This window comes from Onychomys torridus, chromosome 21 (genome assembly GCF_903995425.1).
Source record: "Onychomys torridus chromosome 21, mOncTor1.1, whole genome shotgun sequence".
NCBI classification, from domain to species: domain Eukaryota; kingdom Metazoa; phylum Chordata; class Mammalia; order Rodentia; family Cricetidae; genus Onychomys; species Onychomys torridus.
The window spans coordinates 12,833,567-12,856,289 of NC_050463.1; positions in this window are offsets into that span (position 1 = coordinate 12,833,567).

Below are 22,723 nucleotides of genomic sequence, written 5' to 3' on the forward strand. Positions count from 1 at the left end.
AGAATATCCCCCATAGCTTACTTGATCCCCGGCTAGTAGCATTGCTTAAGAAGGCTTAAGAACTGTGACCATGCTGGAGGATGCATCGCTGGTGGCACTCTGAAAGTTGAAACACTCACCATTTCAAGTTTTCGCTCTTGGCTTCCTGTTTGCGTTTTGAGATGTGAGCCCTCAGCTCTTTGCTTCCAGTTCCAGTTATCATACCTGCCTGCTGCCTCGCTTCCCCAATTCGATGGTTATGGATATTTATCCCTTTGTAACCATAAGGCCAACTTTGTTGTCCTCCCACCATAAGTTGCCTTGGTGTGGTCATCTTAATGAAGATGGCCCCGATTGGAAGTGGCACTGTTAGGAGGTGTGGCCTTGCTGGTGTAGGTATGGCTTTGTCTGAGGAAATGTGTCCCTGGGGGTGGGCTTTGAGGTTTCAGAAAAATCAAGCCAGGCCCTTTGCTCTTCCTGCTGCCTGCCAATCTGGATGTAGAACTCTCAGCTTCCTCTCCAGCACCATGTCTGCCTGCCTTCTGCCAGGCTTCCTGGCATGATAATAACAGAATAAACCTTTGAACTTGTAAGCCAGCCCCAATTAAATGTTTTCCTTTATAAGAGTTGCTGTTGTCGTGGTTTCTCTTCACAGCAACAAAACCCTAACTAAGATACTTGATAACAGAGCTTTATCACAGCAATAGAAAAGTGGCTAATGTAAACATTGAACCCATTTAACAATAAGAGATAATTCTTCTTATTAGTGGAAACTGTCATTTATTCTCTCTGCATAATGAAAAGCTTAAGCAACCTAATCTTGATTGATTAAGCTGAAATCCCAGAAAATAGATGCAAAAGAGAAGAAAAAGAAGATGAATCCTATGTCAGAAAATTATCCCAGGACAGCAAGATTGCTCAGTGGGCAAAGATGACTTGAGTTCAGTCCAGGGAGCCTCATGGCAGAAAGAGAACCAGCTCTCGCACATTCTCCTCTAAGCTTCATATAAAGCAACAAAGTAAAATAATCAAATCAATAAATAAAACACAAGATTTAAGACAGTCTTTCTTCCTCAGCCTCACCAATACAGGATAACTGTGATGTGTTACATTACAATGTCTTCAGAATTGTTCCACTCATCATGCTACTTTACAGCCTACAAGAATCGGAAAGACAGACCTGACAGTCTGTGTGTGTCATTTGGCTGGTTAAATATTTTATGTATTAATGAGAATAATCTTCAGGTTGTGAAAGAATTGCTATTAAAATAAGTATGGCTGATCCAGCTTATATAGAAAGGAATCTAAAGCTGAAAGACATTTCATTCCTATGCATACCACAAAGTGAGAGAGTGACATGTGAACAGCAGTGTCTGGAGTCTGTGACCACAGCATTGAATGAATGAGATGCCTGTGCTGTGGAGCTTACAGATAGAGGGGGATGCAGAACAAATGAATGTAAAGAAAAGATGAAGTGAGCAACGCAGAAAAGTCAGACGTAGAAGAGGATGGACACTTCACTAGGGGACCTCTCTCTGTGACTAACTGTGAATCCCTCTTCAATTATAGTTCATAACCAATATTTGAACTATAATTACAGTGGGAAGGAGGTAACTTATGCATCTGAGGAAGGAGAACTCTTGACAAAGGACAAAAATGTCAAAGTTCAAGAGCATATACAGCTAATGATCCGGAGTATTCTACGTCATGAAGCTAGAGTAGCAACGAGAGTTATGTAAAGGAGAGCTGGTAAACCTGTTTATGGCTTTGATTTTGATGGAAATAAAGCATTGTTTTATGAAGGGTATAATGTAAGAGATTTCATGAATTTGTATTTTTAAAAAGCAACTAGGGAAGCTGGGCAAAAAAATTAGACTTTTCATGAGAGAAAGGAAGGAAAGAGCAGGAAGTCACTCTATTGAAAGCCTTCCCCATGCACAGGAAATGAATGCAGGTGACTTGAATAGGGACAGTGCATAGGTGGATAAAAAGAACTAAGAAAAAGCTTCATGTGTGGGATCACTGAACAGAAAAGTCAGCCAATATTGCAAACATGTTATTCAGACATACTTTATTCCATGCAACAATCCTCTCACTAGCATGGCGATGTATTTGGGTAAGAAAAATATAGCATCTAAAGTTCTTAAGTTGCCGGGCAGTGGTGGTGCACACATTTCATCTCAGCACTCAGGAGGCAGATTTTAAGGCCAGCCTGGGCTACTGAGTGAGTTCCATGAAAGGCACAAAGCTACACAGAGAAACCCTGTCTCGAAAAGTAAAAAAAAAAAAAAAAAGTTCATAAGTTGATGGGCTGGTAAGATAGCTCAGTAGATAAAATACTTACCATGAAAATAAGTGGAGCTGAGTTCAGATTCCCAGCATCCATATAAAAACTTCAGTGGGAGGGATGGTACAGTAGTAAAGTTAAGAAAACCCCTAAAACTGATGTACAGCAATCCCAGACAAATCAGTGAACTTTATGTTCAATAAGAGACTTAGCCTCAAAACCAATAGCACAGACACTAAGATCAACAATTAATAAACAGGACCTCATGAAACTGAAAAGCTTCTGTAAGGCAAAAGACCCCATCCATAGGACAAAACAGCGGCTCACAGATGGGAAAAACTTTCATCAATTCCACATCTGACAGAAGGCTAATTTCCAAACTATGTAATGAACTCAATAAACTAGATATCAACAAATCAAATAATTAAATTAAATTTAATTAAATAAATTTTAAAATGGGGTACAGATCTAAACAGAGAATTATCAAAGGAGGAATGTCAAATGGCCAAGATACACTTAATGAAATGTTCAACATCTTTAGCCATCAGGACCACACAAATCAAATTGACTCTGAGATTCCATCTTACACCTTTCAGAATGCCTAGGATCAAAAGCACAAGTGACAGTTCATGCTGTCTAGGATGTGGAGTAAGGGGAGAACTCCTACATTGCTGGTGTGAGTGCAAATTTATACAACCACTTTGGAAAATCAATATAGAGGTTTCCCAGAAAATTGGGAATCGATCTACCTCAAGATCCAGCTATACTACTCCTGGACATATACCCAAAGGATGCTGCATCCTTCTCCTTCTCCAAGGACACTTGCTCAACTATGTTCATAGCAGCTTTATTCATAATAGACAGAAATTAAAAACAACCAAGATGACGCTCAACCAAAAAATGGATAAAGAAAATGTGGTACATTTACACAATGGAGTATTATTATGTTACTTTAAAAGATCACAAAATTTGAAGGCAAATGGGTGGAACTAGAAAAAAAAATCGTCCTCAGAGAGGTAACCCTGACCCAGAAAGATAAACATGGTATGTAGTCACTTATAAGTGGATATTAGCTGTAAAATAAAGGATAACCATGCTACAATCTACAAACCCAGAGAGGCTAAGTAACAAGGAGGATTTAAGTGGAGTGCATGAATCTCCCTGGGAAAGCAAAATAGAATAGATATTGCAGGTGTACTGGGGGCCAGTGGGGATGGGAATAGGAGATATCAGGAAGAGAAAAGATGGAGGAAGAGAGTACTGGGAGAGACAACTGGAATTGGGGGTGAGGTAAAAACCTAGAACAATGGAAACTCACAGGAACCTACAAGGGTAACCTAAGACTCCTAGTAATGGAGGATACAGAGCATGAAATGGCTTTCTTCAGTAACTAGGCAAGACTTCTAGTGGAGGGATCGGGACACCAATCTAGCCTCAAAACCTTCTACCTACAATTTGTCCTGTCTGCAATATGTGCAGAGATAAAGGTGGCACAGAAATTGGGGGAGTGGCCCACCAATATCCATTCCAGCTATGATCCATAACACCAGATTGAGCCCAGACCTGACATTGCCTGGAGGACCAGGAACCAGAGACTGGGTAGCCCAGACACCTAGGATAGAATCAAATGTCTGGGGGGGGGAGTCAATAAAATGATTTCTAATGATATTCTGCTTAATATTAGTAAACAGGAGACTAGCATAACTGTCATTATCAGAGAGGTTTCATCCAGCAAATGATGGAAATAGATGCAGAGATCCACAGTCAAACATTAGAAGGAGCTTGGGGAATCCTGTGAATGAGGGCTAGGAAGCCTTCTAGGAGCCAGAGGGGACAAGGACACCACAAGAAAACTTACAGAATCGACTAATCTGGGCCCAAAGGGGCTCACAGAGACTGAACCTATAACCAGGGAGCCTGCATGGGACTGACCTAGCCCCCCCCCATATATATTATGCTTGTGAATCTTGGTCTCCTTGTGAGATCCAGGAGGAGTGGATGGGGGGTGGGGTGTCTGGAGAAGGGACTGGAAGGAGAGGAAGGAGGAGAAACTGAAGTCGGAATGTCATATATGAGAGAATAAAGAGACCTGGCCTCAGAAAGTAAGGTAGTAAGATATTGAGGAAGACACTGGACATTAACCTCTGGCTTTCACACGTGTGCATACACACCAACATGAATAAACTTATATGAGCATGTACATACACACAAAAGTTTAGAATGAGCTCTTTTCCTTCTGTTTGTTTTTCAAAATTCTGATGTTTGTTTTGTTGTTATATTTATTATATTCCCATAGAAGCCTATTTGTTTTTTTCTTTCTTCTTTTCTCCTTCCTTCCTTCTTTCCTTCCTTCCTTCCTTCCTTTTCTTCTTCTTCTTCTTCTTCTTCTTCTTCTTCTTCTTCTTCTTCTTCTTCTTCTTCTTCTTCTTCTTCTTCTTCTTCATCTTGTTTTTGTTGTTGCTGTTGCTTTTGAGACAGGGTTTCTCTATGCAACAGCTCTAGCTGTCCTGGAACTCACTCTGTAGACCAGGATGGCCTTGAACTGATAAAGATCTGCCTGCCTCTGTCTTCTGAGTGCTGGAATTAAAGGCCTGTGCCACCACTGCCTGGAGCCTATTAATTTATTTATATTAAGAAATTTTTTTCATTCATTTTACACACCCCTCTTCCCTCCTCCCACCCTCCCAGCCTCCCCTCCCAACCCATCCTGCACTCCCTCCCACAAGAATGCAAGGCCTCCCATGTGGAGGCACTTTCAGTAGAGGCAAGTTCAAACCCCTCCCCCTGCCTCCAGGCTGCAGGAGGTGTCCCATAAGAGGTAGTGGGCTCCACAAAGCCTGCTGAAGCACCAGAGATGGATTCTGATCCTACCACTGGGGTCCTCCCAAGCAGATCAAGCTACACAACTGTCTCATCATGCAGAGGGCCTAGTCCAGTCTCACATAGGTTCCAAAGCCATTGATTCAACTTTCATGAGTTCCCTCTAGTTTGGTTTGGTCATAATGGTTTCCCCATTATGATCCTGATGCACTTGCTCATAGAATTCCTCTTCTCTCCCTTTGACTGGACTCCTGGAACTCTGTCTAGTGATTGGCTGTGGATCTCTGCATCTGCATCCATCAGTCATTGGACTAAAGTTTGGTGATGACAGCGTATTCACCAGTCTGACCTCTGGGGTAAGCCACTTTAGTTCAGGCACCCTCTCCACTATTGCTACTAGCCCAGGCTGGGGTCATCCTGGCAGCTTCTCTAGTACTGGGTTTTTCTCAAACCACATGATGTCTATCTCTATCATGGTAGCTCTTTCATTGCATTCCCCTGTGGCTGGAGAGATGGCTCTGAGGTTAAGAGCACGAACTGCTTTTCCAAAGAACCTGACTTAGTTCAATTCCCAGCACGCACATGGCAGCTTACAAATGTCTCTAACTTCAGTTCCAGGGGACTCAACACCCTCACACAGACATAAATACAACCTATTTATTTCCAATGAGAGACGGATGGATCTGAATAAAAGAGGAGGTGGGGAAGGGCAGGAAGGAATTAGAGGGAGAGAAATCAGGATGTGAGGAAAAAGTCTATTTTCAACAAAAGAAACAATGGGTTTCTGTTGTTTTTGTTGTTGTTGTTGTTGTTGTTTTGATTTTTCGAGACAGGGTTTCTCTGTGTAGCTTTGGAGCCTGTCCTGGAACTCACTCTATAGACCAGGCTGGCCTCAAACCTCCCGAGAGCTGGGATTAGAGACGAGTGCCACCACCACCCGGGGAAACAATGTTTTAAATCACTTGCTTTAATGTTCAAAGTTACCCATAAATTTTAAGTAAATTTACTTAATCATATGAAAAACAATTTTCAATAAAGTTATTTCAATAAGGTTATCCATCAATTATTTGGTACTATAATACCCTGTCAATCTATTGTGGGTGATCACTGCCAGAATTGAGAGAAATTAAGGATTATTTCCTGAAACAACACATATATACATTTTGTGTCTTCTGCAGAAGAATATGAGAAATTAATGCTTGACCTGGGAAGTACTTTTGACAAAGGTGATAAATTGTACTCAGAGACACAAAACAGTAAGTGGAAGTGTACTCTGTCCTATGGCATTTTTAGATGACAAAATATGATCTTTACTTAACTGCTAATATTTCCAGTCCTGGTAATGTGAGTACATCTTTGTTAGAACTGGACATCAGCATTTGTTAGTGGGCTCATGATTAACCTTTAAAATAGGGGAACTCTTTATTATGTGAGCCTACCCCATGTTTGCCAGTCCCCCGCCCTTTCCATCATCTATATTAAATGATAAAAACTGTCCTCCAACTCAATAGGAGAGGAATTTCCTTTATACTGCTTTTGTTATAATAATGATAGTAATAGAAGATTGTATGTCAGCCAAAATAACTGTAACACTCCCTAAGGCTTGATGGAACCTTAAGCAGGTTTCTTGCTGCTGAGAGATAAGAACTCTAGATATCTTTTTTCCATAACATAGACTTTAGAAAATGTATTCCTGTGTTCTTTCTCTAAGACTTTTAAATGCAGAGAACTCCAATCAGCCTCTGGCTACTTTGCAGCCCAAGAGTGTCTTCCTTGTAGATAGAAAACTATCCCTTTAAAATGCAGACATGAAGGACAGTAAGATTACCCCCAAGTCTTGAGAGTGTAAGATATTAACATTGGTAAGTACCAGTAAAGAAGACACATTAACTTCACTTCCTAACTTCCTGGCCAGCTTCTGCCTGTAGCTTCTTCAAGCTCATTAGGAACACTACCACTGGCCTGAGAAGACAACTCTGGGTAGAGTGCTTGCCATTCAAGAATGAGGATCTGAGGACCTGAGTTTGTTCCCAGAACCCACATTTTTTAAAGCCAGCTATAGTGGTATGCACTTGTAATATTGTAATGGCAGAGACAGAGACAGATGGGTTCCTAGGGCTCACCAACCAGCCAGCCCAGTCTATTAGACAAGTTCCAGGCTGGAAACGCAATATTTCCAGGCGGTGGTGGCTCACACCTTTAATCCCAGCACTTGGGAGGCAGAGGCAAGCAGATCTTTGTGAGTCTGAGGCCAGCCTGGTCTACAGAGCGAGATCCAGGAAAGGCACAAAAGCTACACAGAGAAACCCTGTCTTGAGAAAAAAAAAAAAAGACAAAAACCAAAACAAAAAAAAAAAAATGTAACAAATTACAAAGTAGACGTTATCTGAGAAACAAGTGCTGAGGTTGTCCTCTGGTCTCCACAAACATCTATATATACCTCTCTCAGTAAGGGGCAAGATGCAAGAACAGCCTCCAGCAGTCAGGAAAGTTATCTGTCCTTGGGCAAGGGGGGCTTACAGGTCAGAGGCATTTTGGTTTTATTGTTTTCTTAAGCACAGTGATTTTTTTAAACCTTTAAACATAATGTTTACCAGCACAGTCTTTCTGTCAAAAATATGTCAATAAAGCTGTAGAGAAATGACACAAACCTGTAATCCCAGTGCTTGGGAAGCTGAGGTAGAAGGATTGTCATGAGTTTGAGGGTAGCCTGTGCTACGTACTGCGTTCCAGTCCAACACAGGCTACAGAGGAAGACCTTGTTGTAAGGGCGTGCCTAAACAAGACCTAAAAGTGAAGACATCAAAAGACATGCCAACACGGGAGAAGAACCGTCAATGAGGCCTCATTGCTAGCCTAAGCACTACAAGCGACTACGGAGTATTGAGTGTGGGAAAAGTATTCTTCCCAAGGAAGAAAACAACAATTCTTTGTTTATTCTTTACATAGACACACAATTAATTATTTGGACTGAACATGTTGTTTTTTGATTTAGAAGTACACACATATATGTAAAAACAATTCAAGAAAAAGAGGCTATGAATTTGAAAAACAGTGAGAACAGGATACATGGAAAGGTTAGGAGGGAGGCAAGGAAAAGAAAAAAAAGGAAAGAAATGATGTAATTGTAATCTCAAATAATAAAAATTACTTATAAAGAAGGGGAGGACAAGTATAAGGAATTGCTATATTTAATTATAACTGTTTATTTCATTTGTTATATATTTATTGTATTCTTATACAGTTTATATGCAATAAAATTATAAACTTTTTCTGCAAGTATTAAATAAACATTAGAACAAGCATATTTAATGAAAAAAGTTGCAGAAGTTATAAAGATATTATTTACATTTTGAAATATGCAAAACAATATAAAGAGCTTTATACATGAATGACAGAGTCATAGCAATTGCTTCTTAGATGGAAATGAGGTTATTAGAACCCTGGAGAAGTCCACTATGACTGTAATGTCATAGGGAATATATTGTTCCGTAAGCTGGGTGATAGATACAAGACTGTTCTTTGCATGCTTCTCTATGCCTTTACCTGACACTAGTCCATGAAAGCACTTTTTAAATAAAATCAAATTATGAACCAGCAGCCCCTAAGGCAAAATGGTAATAAGAAAACCCATAGTGGAGTGGGCCTTGATGGAAAAAATAATACACTAAGCTACAAGAAGAACGTGAATAACGCCTAGCACACATTAAACATACAATGAATATTTTCACTTCTTGGAAGCTTTGCAAGGCCTAACTGTGAAGAAGCAGAAGGGGAAAGGCAGATCTAGAGCCTCTGTGAAGAGGAGGTTTAGCTTCAAAAGAGGAGGGAGCTAAAGAGAGACATTTTGGAGAAAAGTTGTCTCTTTGAACTCCTTGTAGTTATGACTTAAGTGCTTCCCGCCCTGAGGTGCTGGCTAGCTTCCAGTTCGAATAGTTTGAAACTCATTAGGCATGAATGAGAAACTCCTTTTCCAGTATTTGTGTAAAAACATGTTGGACCGCTGACCCAAACTAGATGCACATTTAAAACTAATTATTTTTTCTTAAATTTTGTTATACTTTACCTTACCAAAAAAAAAAAAAATTCAGAAATGATGTCCGATTTATAACTGCATCTTGTAATTTACTAAGGAAGTCATTCTTTTCATATTCAGACTGTTTTATCTCTTGAAGGAAATCTGAAATATTTATTTGTTCCATCGAATATGCTTTTTCTCATTTATTGTGAAATATTTACTTTGCCCAGAGCAACTATAATACATTTTGTTGCAGCTCTCTTTCAAATGTCAAGATGTTCAGACAGACTTTTTTTTCAACTATTCATCTTGTGAGGTTTTATTTTTAATAAAACACATATAGTTGCTCTCATCTGAATGATGTATAATAGTTTAATAATATTATTCTAACTTTTTCATTATGATATTCTATTGATGTCTAATACATTACAGCTATCAGTTTGGGACATTGTCATGGAAGATTATATTTTTCCAAAGACATTTGTAACAGTGTCTCCATTCACTCATGCCCTTCATAGCTTACGGCCGTATCACTTCTTCATCTAAAGGAGATGTTTACATACTTTGCATCGCCTCAAGGTGAAATGATGCCTTCAGTACAAGAGTACAACAAAAAATGGTGCTATATTACATCTGAGACCAGGCCATGCCAGACAAAACAATTTCTACCTGGTCCTTTCCTACAAAACTGGCTCCTGGGATCCAGTCACCTTACCACAAAAGAGCCTATGACCCCCAGTGAGATTCCAGGACAATCAGCTGTCAGATGTATTAGAAAGCCTCAGAGGTGACCCCAGCTCACCCATGTCTGTTAGCAGCCATGTGGGTGACTGTCTAACCAAATAGAGTCAGTTTCAAGCACATGGTAAAGAATAACAGCAATTGATTGCTGCTACTATCCTTCACTAACTGTAGGGCAATTTGTTCACAGCTACTGCAACCAGAACAGCAGGCTGCCACTATAATAAAACCCAAACCACATGGTACTTCCCTTGGGAAAGGATGGAACCAGAAATTTAAAGTCTTTGAAACTATGAGCAGAAGCCCAGAGAACTTGAAAATCTCTGGGAAAAGTCAGAAGTAAGTGAGAAAGTATGGTTTAACAATAGAAAAGAAGGGACTACTTTATAGCGGAGTTCAAAAACACTATGACCCCGGATAGTAAAAATACACATATCTAAATACCAAACAACTCTAATAATACTATATGCAACATTGCATGGCTTGCTATGAAACTTACAACAGGAAAATGCAAAGTTAAATGGAAGGAAGAATCAATACATACAAAGGATTAAGGATTTGTAGAGGTGACAGTACAATTATTTCTTATTTTAATCACTCTACATCATAACAGAGTCTCAAATTAATAAGTAACTTCTTGATAAAGCACTAAATCATCAGTTCTCTTAAAAAATTAAATGTGGTTCAAATATGAAGAGTGATGCTGTAATAGCCTCGATAATGCAGACTGCCCTTTCAAGTAGCTATCCAAATAAATTCACCCTTTTAGAACCTCAAAGGCATCTAGAGAGGTGGCTCAGTGGTTAAGAGCACTGGCTGATCTTCAGAGAACCCAGGTTCAAGTCCCAGCCCCACATAGTTAACAGCCACCTGTAACTCCAGTTCCAGGCTCTCTGAGGCCCTTTCCTGGCCTCTATGGACACTGCACAGTGTGGAGGGCAGACACACACTCAGGCAAAACCCACAAACATTGAAATAAATAAAATCTTAAAGAAAAAGAATCTCAAAGGCATGAACATTAAATTAAGCTTCTCAGATTTCTGAAAATATTGTCTCACAGGAATCTCAAAAACAAACAAACAAACCACAAGAAGGGAAGGAAGGACTCAAACCAAAGAAAGTCAAGGTACAACATTTTATAATGGATTGACCTCCAATAACACAGGGATCTGACAAATTTTCAAGACAAAGCTAAATGCGACTGTTACTAGGCACTACAATTATAGGTAGTACAATTAAAACTTGTTTCAGACTCTTGAAGTGTGATAAGAAACAGGTATGAGTGATGGTGGAGAGAAGGGAGAGTACAGACTAGAAGGAAGCCAGGGGAGGAGGCCAAGAGCTATGCAGAAGTCATATGTGTGAGTGCCACACAAGGAGCTAGCGGCGACAAGCTGTGTCTCAAAACCCCTGTCAGCCAGGCAGTTCTGCTTCTTTCAATACCACTGTTTGGAAGTGAATCCTTCTGCTCCCCCTCACCATTGCTGAGTGTGACATTTAGGATAATTTGCCTTTTTAAAAATTATTAGTGTACAGATCCAGAGGACAAACCTCCTCCCACAAAAAAAAAAGAAAGAAAAAAGAAGAAAGGAATTTGAGAAAATGTATCCACAAAGTCTTTTGTGCACTTCAACCTGCTTTTGATGAACCAGAAGCCGCTGTAGTAATGAGATAAAACTGGATGTATGTAGGAGGGGTTCTGTGTATTTGTCATGCTAGAGTTTTGTGAATTCTTGTGTTCAGAGGAAGTACTCAAATAATCAGATTTTCTTTTCCAAATAGGTTGCAACAGTATCTCCCATGCTACACGTACTACTTAAAATGTGCCCTTGGCATGTGTCAGTAGCCCATGACCTGGCTTAACCTTCATTGTACTCATAGTCCAAAATATAATTTCTTAATAGAAAGGAAAATAAATTTAGCATTCTGGAGATCTTGGTTCTATAGCTGGCCCTAATTGTACAGGACTATCTGACCTTCAGCAAATCCTTTTTACCTTTCTAGTCTGTAGTTTGTCAAATGTGACACGGAGGGCTTGAATTTGGCTAGCGTTTAAGCTCTGGCTTTCTGGCTTGCGGTGGGTCCCCTTGTAGTCACCAGGGGAGCAGAGCTGCAGGGGCTGGCTATTCTTCATCTCAATGAGCACATCTTTTCTTTTATCTCTTTTACATTTAGGACTTTGACATAGAATTTTATTTGAAGAAAGACTTATACAGCTTTAAAAAGTAAAGCTAAAAGCAGTGGTCTTTGATGGGGCAGAGTGTTCCTTTCAACTCAAAATTCTGAGATTCCTTTGTTTTGCCAAGCAGATAAACCATCTAATCCAATTACTTTTAGAAATGATGCTTTATCCTCCTAACCTATTATGGAAGGTCAAAAAAAATCAATCTGCTAACCCAAAAATAGTAGTAGAAGGAATAACTGGTTCACCTAATGTTTTTTTCTGATTACACTAAAGACAGACATGGAAAGCCATGAAAAATGACCAACTTTGGAATAACGTCCAAACAGCTAGAATAAATGAGACTATTTTTAAAGTGTTATTTATTTCTATAAAAAACGAGGAAAATTTTATTATATGTGTTTAATCTGTACTGATGTTTGCTTCAGATAATTACCAAAGACTTCTTCCTATCTCATTAGAATATGTAAACTCCCATGAGACTGGCTCCAGAAAGCAAGCCAAAAGATGTGTTGTATTAGAGTTCAAGTATATTGTTGTTATGAAAAAGAAAAATCCAAGAGGTGTAAATGGGCTACAGAATTTTGACTAAAGTTCTAAAAGTGATAAGTAACAAACTTAGACCCAGCCTGCAGAGGCCCTGTTTTATGTGTTCTCACTTATCTATTGTTCATGCTTGCAGTACAACACAGCTAATGTTCCAATGCAAATGCAGTTTTGTGATCTCACCTACCACTTTCATGCTTAGGTCAGTTGTACTGTGGGACAAGTCTGCTTTCTGAAGGACAAACATTGAAGGCAATGGGAAGAGCAAAATCTTCAAACGCAAAGTATTCTGGGATAATCTTTTTGTAGTATGTGAAGATCTGTCTCTGCCAAGACACCTTCTGATTGGTTTAACAAGGAGCTCATATCTAGGCAGGACAGGATAGGAAGGACTTCCAGAAGGAGATATGAACTCTGAGAAGATAGATGGGATTCACCAGCAAGACAAGGAGGAAATTAGACATACAGGATAGAAAAGAGGTAACGAGTCACATGGCAGAATGTAGATCAATATAAATGGGCTAATTTAAATCATAAGAGCTAGTTGGGAACAAGCCTAAGCTAAGGCCAGGCTTTCATAATTAATAAGAAGTCTTTGTGTCATTATTTGGGAGCTGGTGATCCAAAGAAAGTCTGCTACCACAAAGTGGGACTTTTCCATGGTCCCTGTCTTCATTTTACTTTGATTTTGCTGTTGTGTATATTGTGGTAAGAAGAATTTACAAATGATGGACAAGGAATTCTCAAATATACAGTAACTAGTTTGCTTTATCTCTTAAATTATACCAAATAATTTCTTAACTGATACATAAACACAAAAAAACTTCCTACTTAACATAATTTCTTTATTGATTCTTTGAGAAATTCACATCATATACCCTAATTCTGCTCACCTCCCAGTCCCCCATATCCTACCCTCACCCCTGCAGTGACCCTACACAAAAGAAAATTTTAAAAATTCAAACAAGAACAAATCAAACAAGCAAACAAACAAAAAACAAAAACCTCTTTGCTCCTCCATCTTTCCTGCCTCTTCATTAGTCCTGGTGGCATTAGGAGCCGAGGAGTGTACCCTTTTTTCCAATCAGCTTGGCTAGCAAATATTCATTGCCGTGAGTCACTGGTATGGTTCAATGCCTCTGGTCTCTGGTTCACCATTGTCACTGGATCCTCACTGAAATACCTCCTAAGTATTCCACAGCTGCCCTGAGTCATGAAAATCCTGCAGGCATTGTTGGACAGGACCAGTCCCTTCATGAGCTCCAGCAGATCCTAGATGTGTAGATGTTAGAGTAGGCCAAACAAAGCCCTGCTGTGAGCCTGGGTGATAGCTGAGCTGATCAGTCCAGTCCACCAGGGCCATCCCCCTCGCGTGAGGGGCCGGAGCCAGCTTCCCTATGGCCAAGCCATCAGGGTCAGTTTTCTCTAATTCAAAGTGAAGAGTGGGATTATTTCTGTGAGGGTCGGGGCCAGCTTTCTTACTACAGTGTCCAGTGAGGGGCAGAACCAACTTTCCCAGGTTCAGCAAAGGGCGGGGCCAACTCCACCTCTGATTTCATCACACATGGTTCCTATAGCGCCCCCTGAGGTGACACAGACCACGGACATCAACACAGAACCCAACTGTAGCAGGACCACAGACCCAGTCATGACCCTCTGTGGTAGCTCAGGTCGGGACATCCTGGCTCTGGGTGGAAGTACTGGCCACTTAGATCAGGATAGCTCTATCAACCTTATGGTCCCTGGACACCAACAAGCCCACAGGTTGTATATCCAAACCCCAGTTTCCATGTGACCTTTGGTGGCAACACAGGCCTCAAACTTCAACACTGACCCTGGCTGCAGTAAGACCGTGGACTCAGACATGGTCCTTGGCAGCAGCCTGGGTCTGGAGTCACCATGGCCCCCAGTGTTGGTAAAGTCCACCCAGATGGGCATGGCCCTAGTGGCAACACAGCCCTCAAACACCAACCTGGTCCCAGTTGGCAGCCCAGACCCTAGAAATCTGCATGGCCCTCAATGGCAACAGGAGTCATAGCCATGACACAGACTCTGGTTGCAGTTGGGTCGGGGACTCAGAGACAGGCCCCAGCTGCAGCCCTGGTGCAGACATCACCATGGCACCAAGTAATAGTATGTGCCACTCATACTCATATGGCCCTGGCTGCAGGACAGCCCCGGAGCACCAACATGGTCCCAAGTAGCTGATCAGACCCCAAGCAACCACATGGCCCTCGGCTGCAACAGGAACCACAGACATTGACTCAGACCCTGATTACTGTAGGGCCACGGACTTAGAAACAGCCCCCTGGCAGCAGCCCAAGCCTTAATGACACTGTGGCACTGGGTGGTAGCCTAGACCATCTAGATCAAAGTGGGTCTAGTGGCAACTCAGGCACTGTGCATCCTTGTGGCCTTTGATGGTAACACAGGCCATGGATTTCCATACAGCCCCTGGCTATGGTAGGACCAGAGACGCAGACATGGCCCTTGAAGCAGCCCAGGCCTGCCTACTCGTCACCGCCTTCCCTTCCTCAGTTCTGCCTCTTTCCACAGCATTTGAACCGTTTCTCCTTCTCTCCCATTTCTCCACCACATGCTTGCTCATCATAATGGGACCTTCCCTGTGCCGCAAGGTGCTGGGCCAGCCTGTGCATGTCTTCAGGACAGCACGGGCCTTGAGGGCCCAGGCTGGCCTGTGGGAAGCTAGCACCTGCCTGAGTGGAATTACATAGGCAGACTATGGATGTCTTCCTGTGGGTGGCTAGCACCCGCCTTCACAAAAATATTTTAAAAACCACCTAACATTACCAATAACTGCATTAATATTTAATAAAAAATCTTTATTATTTTATTGTATGTATTTTTAAAATTTTGTATGTATGAGTTTTTGCCTGCAGGTATGTACAGGTACCATACTGCACAGGTGCTGCTGGAGGCCAGAAGAGGGTATCAGATCCCTTGGAGCAGGATCTAGAGATGGTTCTGAGCCATGATGTGGGTACTGGGAGGAGAAGCAGGGTCCTCTAGAAGAACAGCAAGCTCCATGAATCACTCTCCAGGCCCTGATTGTTTTTTACCTGAGAAGGCAAAACAGTTCAAAGACTTGACAAGGTCACACAACTGGAAAACAAAAGAGCCAACTCTCATGATCTTAAGTCTCTAATTTTCTGTGCATGGTGACTATATTAAGTGATAGGCACATAACATTCGGAAGAGCTTTTTTTCTGATTATATTTAGGCTGATGCTTCTAAGAGAACATAGCCTTGGCATTGGGAGGTGAAGTAAAGATAATCTTCACCAATGTGAGTGGCCTAATATAATTCCCAGATGGTGAATGAGAAGAGAGGGAAGAAGACACAGGAGCTCCAGCTCTTCTCCCGAGCTGGGGTGGCCACCTTCCTCTGCCCTCAGGCATCAGAGTGCTGCAAACAAAACCCTGCTTGGATTCAGTTACACCACTGGCTTTCTTGTTCCTCTGGTTCTAGAGAGTCCTGATACAGTCTCTAGTGGGACAAAAATATCCACATCACAGGACATATTTTATTAATAAATGCAATGGAATGTAGTTGTAGAGGAAAATGTTATGATAGTTAATATTATGATATGATGGTAGGATTATGGTACTATGTGCTATATATAGTATGAATACTACATCCTACATAATACTAGAAGCCTCAATCAAACATTTCACTATTAGGATAAGAATTTATACTGTATCAAGCTGGTAATAGATTAATTAATTAATTAATTAATTAATAAAATGAAGAAAAAAGAAAAAATCTAAAAAAAAAATACCAATGCACACAAAATTAAAAAAAAAAAAAACTGAGTGTTCCAACTCACTCTCTGTATTGTGTCCAGTTGTGGTTCTCTGTGTTAATTCCTACATACTGCAAGAAGACTTTTCTGATATGCGTTAAGTGAGGTACTTATCTAGTCTCAGGTTCTTGGCCACTTCAAATTGTCACATATTTCTTCCATCCACACTGGACCTTGTGTTCAATCAAAAGCTGATTGCTTACTCACCATCCCAGTTGTGCCTCTTCTTCCCAGGCATGTCTTGCAGGCAGGTTGCTGTTGTAGGTACCAAAGTTTGTGGCTGGGTAATATTGATGATTACTTTTCTCTCCAGTAGCATGCAGAGTACCTGCCAGCACCATAAACTCTAGTAAATAGGGTTAAAGTCTCTTGTTAGGCACCAGCTCTATTACTCTGGGTTCAACGACATAAGTAAGTATTGTCTTCAACAGTAGCAACTTATCTTCAGGTTATGGAGAACCAGTAGCCTTGGCAAAAGCTTGTGATGTTTGGTGGGTTTCAATGATTTGTGAGGGCCTGAGTTCAATTATACTACTACTATAAAAGAAGAAAAGTGCTTTCTACTGTACATTACAGAATTTGGATTAAAATGTATCGACATTACATGCAGATATGTACTATATACATGTATTACATATATGCAAAATAAATATTTACCTAAATCATCATAGCATCTTTCTTACTTCATACTGTTACTGGATATTTGAGCAGCCTGGGAAGTTACCAGGGAAAGTGGGGCTCCTGCTCAAGGTTGTTAGTCTCATCAATAAAATCCTTTAAGCATGGGTTTGGGGTGAATCTTGAGGACAATTTTAATAAAGTGAAAAAGAAAAGCTCCAGGGAAGACAAGCTGTGAATCTTCCCAGTGGCTGGGAAGGGAAGCATGGAAAAGAGGAATAGAGAGAATCATGACTTTTGAGTTAGGCATGTAGGTTAACAGTGGAGGTAGGCTAAGTGGTTGCATAGCAACATAGAGGGGGATGGAGAAGAGGAGCAGAGATGCCCAGAATTCTGCAAAGATGTCTAGTCTGTAGCTAGAACCTGAAATTAAAAGAGAGTGAAGGAAAAGGGAACGTTATTTTTGGGGGGGATAATTCAGAAAAAGAGTACACTTTGGCACTGTCACATGGGCATGGCTCTGTAAGGTATGGAATCTGGAAAGGGAAAGGACATTGTGTCATTACAAAGATAAGTATTTCTATCACCTTGTCAGCATGGCTTCAAGTATATAAGCCTCTTGAGGGATGGTCTCTACTAGTGATCGCCATTTAACTTTTGGATTAATGTTTAGGTTTGGGATATCCTGGTCACCGCTCAAGACCAGAGGTAGACTCCATTCTTTTGTTCAGAAGGAAATAGCTTCCCCTTTGTAGGCCTCAACAGAGCCCTGAACAAGAGTATTGTACATCATCTCCTCTGCAGTCATACAGAACCATATCAAAGTGAGAATGAATAGGATAAGTTAATTAAAAAATTAATAAACTTTTATTTTCTTCCTATATTATATGAAAAGTGGGTCATTGATTTCATATGTAAAGAACAGCAGTGCATTCCAAAATAGCTTTCTTTATATGGATTTCCAGTGTTGTTTTTGCTTTATTTTATTCCTATTATGGATGAAGATACAGAATGTCTGGGTTCTGACTTTGTCTTCCCACAGGGTCACAGTAGAGCTTCTGATAGTCCTTCAATGCCACCTACTACACAGAAGCAACCCAAAATACACAGCATAAATACATAGAAGATGCCCAGTGTGTTTGGTTTTTCTGCTTAATTGTAATTGGTGAGGAATTTGAGATTTTCAAATGAGAACACTTGTTGTGGGGCAATATATTGCAATTCAGTTCAGCTATTAGCCTACCTGGCTCTGCTTTCAGAAAGACATGTAGAATTGGAGCTCTCTATTAACTCCCTTTGTGAAGTAAATGAGAGCAGTTAAGACTAAAAGTGCGATATTACAGATTCTATTCAAGAGAAGCCAAATGGCTGATTCTATAGGAAGTAAAGGAATTTAACTCACCATAAGCCTATTTATTGTAGGGAGAGAAAATGTTGCCTTGTTGTCTACTGTTTATGGCATTTCTTTAATAACACAGTATATATTAGACTCAACCTAAATGCAGTATTTCCTTTTCTGCCTACACTTATTATGAGGTTTATTTAGTCTATAAATTACTTTTATTTCATGTGGGGCCTCTGAATGCTGTGCAACAATGGATATGTGGAGACTAGAAATTGCTGTTATTATTATTTTTTTTCCTTTTGAAGGATCTCCTGGCAATAAAGAACTACAGGTGTTAGATAACCAAACTTTCTCTGTGGTGGTATTTGGAAAGGGCACTGGGCAGCCATTCTAAAACAGTCAAATCTCATTTGAGAGGAGCTATATTTTGGACATGGTATTTGAAGCCCATTAATAAATCCTGGATTCTACTTGTAAACAAAAAGTTAAGATGAAGTAGACTGTGCTGAATATAATATGTTGTTGTTACAGAAAACTTAAAAAATAAATGACTGATCTCTGATTTTTTATGAGCCATGAGCCTTCTTTAAAAGAGGGAGAATTAATAAGTAGTAGCAAAACGTGATGTGGAGGACACAGTTGAAAAACTTTACATGCCCAGAAGGTGGCCAACTACACTGTCACACTGTCAGGAATATTTCACAAACAATAGATTCCTTAGACTTTTGATGTTGGTGGGTCCTTATTCATTTTAGGGTCAATATTGTTGGGAATATTGACAGTGAACATCACTCATAAAATTTGGGAAGTGGATTTTATAGTTTCATTGGTAGCTGAGTGGTTAGGAGAACTAGAAAACTGATCCCAGTGAAAAAGCTTTTAAAAGAGAAAGTCGCCAGAGACTGTGAGTGAAGGGCAACTAGAGATCATCTAGTCCCCAGGAGCTTCCCTGTCCTTGGCATTGTAAGGGGCCTGTTCCATGCTATAAAGCTTCCTCCAGGTATTTTTCTCTTGGGTTTGATATTACATGAATTATCTTGTGGCTGTGTGGCCAAATCTTTCCCTCACCTGGTATCCTGACGGTTCTGTTGTAACTTGTATTTACATTAGTTTTTTTATTGATGTTCTAAAATACCACATGAAACCACCTAAACAAAGAAACAATCATTTTTGCTCCCAGTATAAGGGTTGAGGCCACTGCAGAAGGAAAGGCATGGTGGCAGAAGTCTGAGGTTGTTGGCCACATCGTCAACAGAGACAGAGAGACAGATACTGTTTCTCAAGTTGCTTTAACTTTATTATCCAGCCCAGGACCCCAGCCCAAGGAATGGTGCTATCCACATTTAGGGTGAGTCTTCTAACCTCAATTAACCCAATCTCCACACCTCCTCAGAACTGACAAGCTCAAAAGTTTGTCTCTAGTTGATTCTTCTATTGGGCTTGCCCAGTAATTGAGTAAAACCAAAACTTATTATAAACCATAGTCATCCTAGTGTCCCCCCTGCTACATAACCACCCTGGTTCTGTGGGTGAGCACTCCATTTTAAATGGAATGTCTCCATCAAAATCCTTCTCTCAATACTCAATGATCTGTATGGAAAAGAAGATAGAAAGACTGTAAGAGCCAGAGATGATGTATCTTCCAAGGAAACAGTATCTTCCAGACAGAACAAAACTGAAAAACTCAGAGACCATGGAAGCATGAACAAGGGATATGCAGATTCACATTGAATGAGGTCTGAGTGCTGACAGGGGTAAGGGGACAGGTGGGTTCAACTCTAACTCAAAGCTGATAGTAACTTGTACCCACTCTAATGGAATGCCACTTGGTATATGATGCACCCTTCAGAGAAACTTTATGCTTCAGAGTTGTTGAACACACACACACACACACACACACACACACACACACACACACACACACACATACACACACACACACACACACAAGTGTGTGATACTACTTTATCACTATCAAAGCTCATTGCTGAGTCACTCACAAGTGTGGATACACTGAATCTCATCACATCTACATTGTGTGTGTTCTGAGAAAAAAGTGTGTAGTTGCTATGTAGTTTGGGAGTGTTCACCCACAAAGCAACAATATAATAATTTTTCATAACAAATAAATGAAAGCCATCCATAGCATTTTGGTGTACAGTTAAATTACAAAGAAAAGGGGAGAGTGCATTACAGCTCAGAGCAATACTGTGTTCATGACACATCAAAAATGATTGGCTCCTGGAGTGTTAAATTCTGGAGGCACAGGTTCCACAGAGACAGACAGACAGACAGACAGACAGACAGAGATAGAGAGACTCAGTTGTTTTTTAGGCTTTGGTTTTGTTTTGATTTGTTCTGGTATTTTTTTCTTTTTGTCTTATTAGGCTTTTGTCTCTGTCTTGATTTTCAGTTAGTTTTGAGGGGAGCAGGGCTTTTCATTTGTTTGTTTGTTCTTGTTTTAAAAAAGTAATTGGCTTCTACCACTTATGGCTCTACCACTTTATAGCTTGGTGCTGAAAAATTGACTGTGGTTGTGCAGGCATGGAAAGTCAATAGACAAGGAAGAAAGGACAGACCCCTCACCCACCAGAAAGCTGGCATCGGGTGGGTTGTGCTCTCTCTGAGGGAGGGCACCTACTAAGCTACCCTGAAACTCAGCACATTTTATTATGTACAGCACATGAAAGAGGCATATTTAGTTTCAGTGTGAGGTCATTGTAGGGCAGCTTCTCAGACTATAAAGGAAGAGGCTGTAGTTGATAGTTTCCACTTAAACTGATTTTAGCTAACAATTAATTATTGTCAACAATGTTAGGCCACAGGAAGGCTTGGCCATTCCTCTGAGCCTCACTCAAGAACAGCTTTCTTATTTCAATGGGTCTGAGGCATTGGGATCCTTAACATTTCTCTGTTCACGCCACCAGGACACATTCACTTGACTTCAACTGCTCCCCAAGAGCCTGTTCTTTCCTTACAGCTGATCCAAACCAATGAAGCTTTGGAGGTGTTTGCCGATGGAAGATGGTTCTTTAGTTTTAGGTCACTACAGGCACCACTAGTCATCTCATTGTTTGGGCCATGATTGGACACACATATCAAAGAACTAGGCTATTTCTAATCTATGTTTCATGGACATTGTATTGAACTTGAAAACCTAAGCTCCTGCTACTAGCTTGAAGTTGCTACAGAAAAATGGCAACTTTCATTAGAAAAGCTCTCATGCCCTTAGTCTCCTGCTAATATGTAGAGATTTCAAACAGTCTTCCTAAAATAGCGAGTCCTATATCATTTTTGAACCCAGCATCACAGCTTTGCTCAGGATAGGACAACCCACATGTTTGGTCTTCTGTGTGAGGTTTCAGGTAAGAAAAATGAGTAGAATGAATACTCTAGGCAAGAGAAAACCCTAATATAATAATTGAGCTACTAAAGCAGCATACAGAGTACACCCAAGCATATGTTGTGTTTGCATAACTATGTAGGCTTTTATCTTGGAGGGAACATTATGCAAATGCACTACATTCCAGAAGACTGTCTCACTCTGCTCAGATACAGGAAGAATGTCAACTTCTTCACACCAACAGTGTGGTACTACCAACTCGCTATTAAAGCTCATTGCTGAGTCGTTTACAAGTATGGATAGACTGAATCTCATCACATCTGCATTGTGTGTGTTCTGAGGAGAAAAAGTGTGTAGTTGTTATGTAGTTTGGGAGTTTTCATCCACAAAGCAACAATATTCTTCATAACAAATAAATGAAAGCCATCCATAGCATCTTTGTGTTCAGTTAAATTAGAAAGAAAAGGGGAGAGTGCATTACAGCTCAGAGCTGTGTTCATGACACATCAAAAATGATTGGCTCCTGGAGTGTTAAATTCTGGAGGCACAGGTTCCACATATGTGCCTTCAACAAATCTCAGATAGAAATCACTCCAAAAACTTGTCACATTTGCACTCAACATGTACAGGCTTTTATTGCATTATTCTCTAAACAGTTATCAACATAGCATTTGCATTGTTTCAGGAACTAGATGGAGCTCCAGATGGTTCAAAAATGTAAGACGTGGGTTTGTTATATCCAAAATACAATGCAACTTTCTTTTCAGTTAAACAAAACTGTTTTTATTTTCCAAGTAGTTGTAAATGGACTTGTTTAACTCTTCTATTAAGAGAAATGGATCTTGTCTCACATTGACAACAGTTATTCAGGTGACATTAATCAACTCTTTTTCCCCCTTCTGGCCTTAGTTTACACATATTAAATAAATCATAAAATTGTGCATATTTATGGAGTACTAAGTGATATTTCAACACATTATGTCATATTCAAATTATGGTAAGCATACCTGCCATCTCAGCT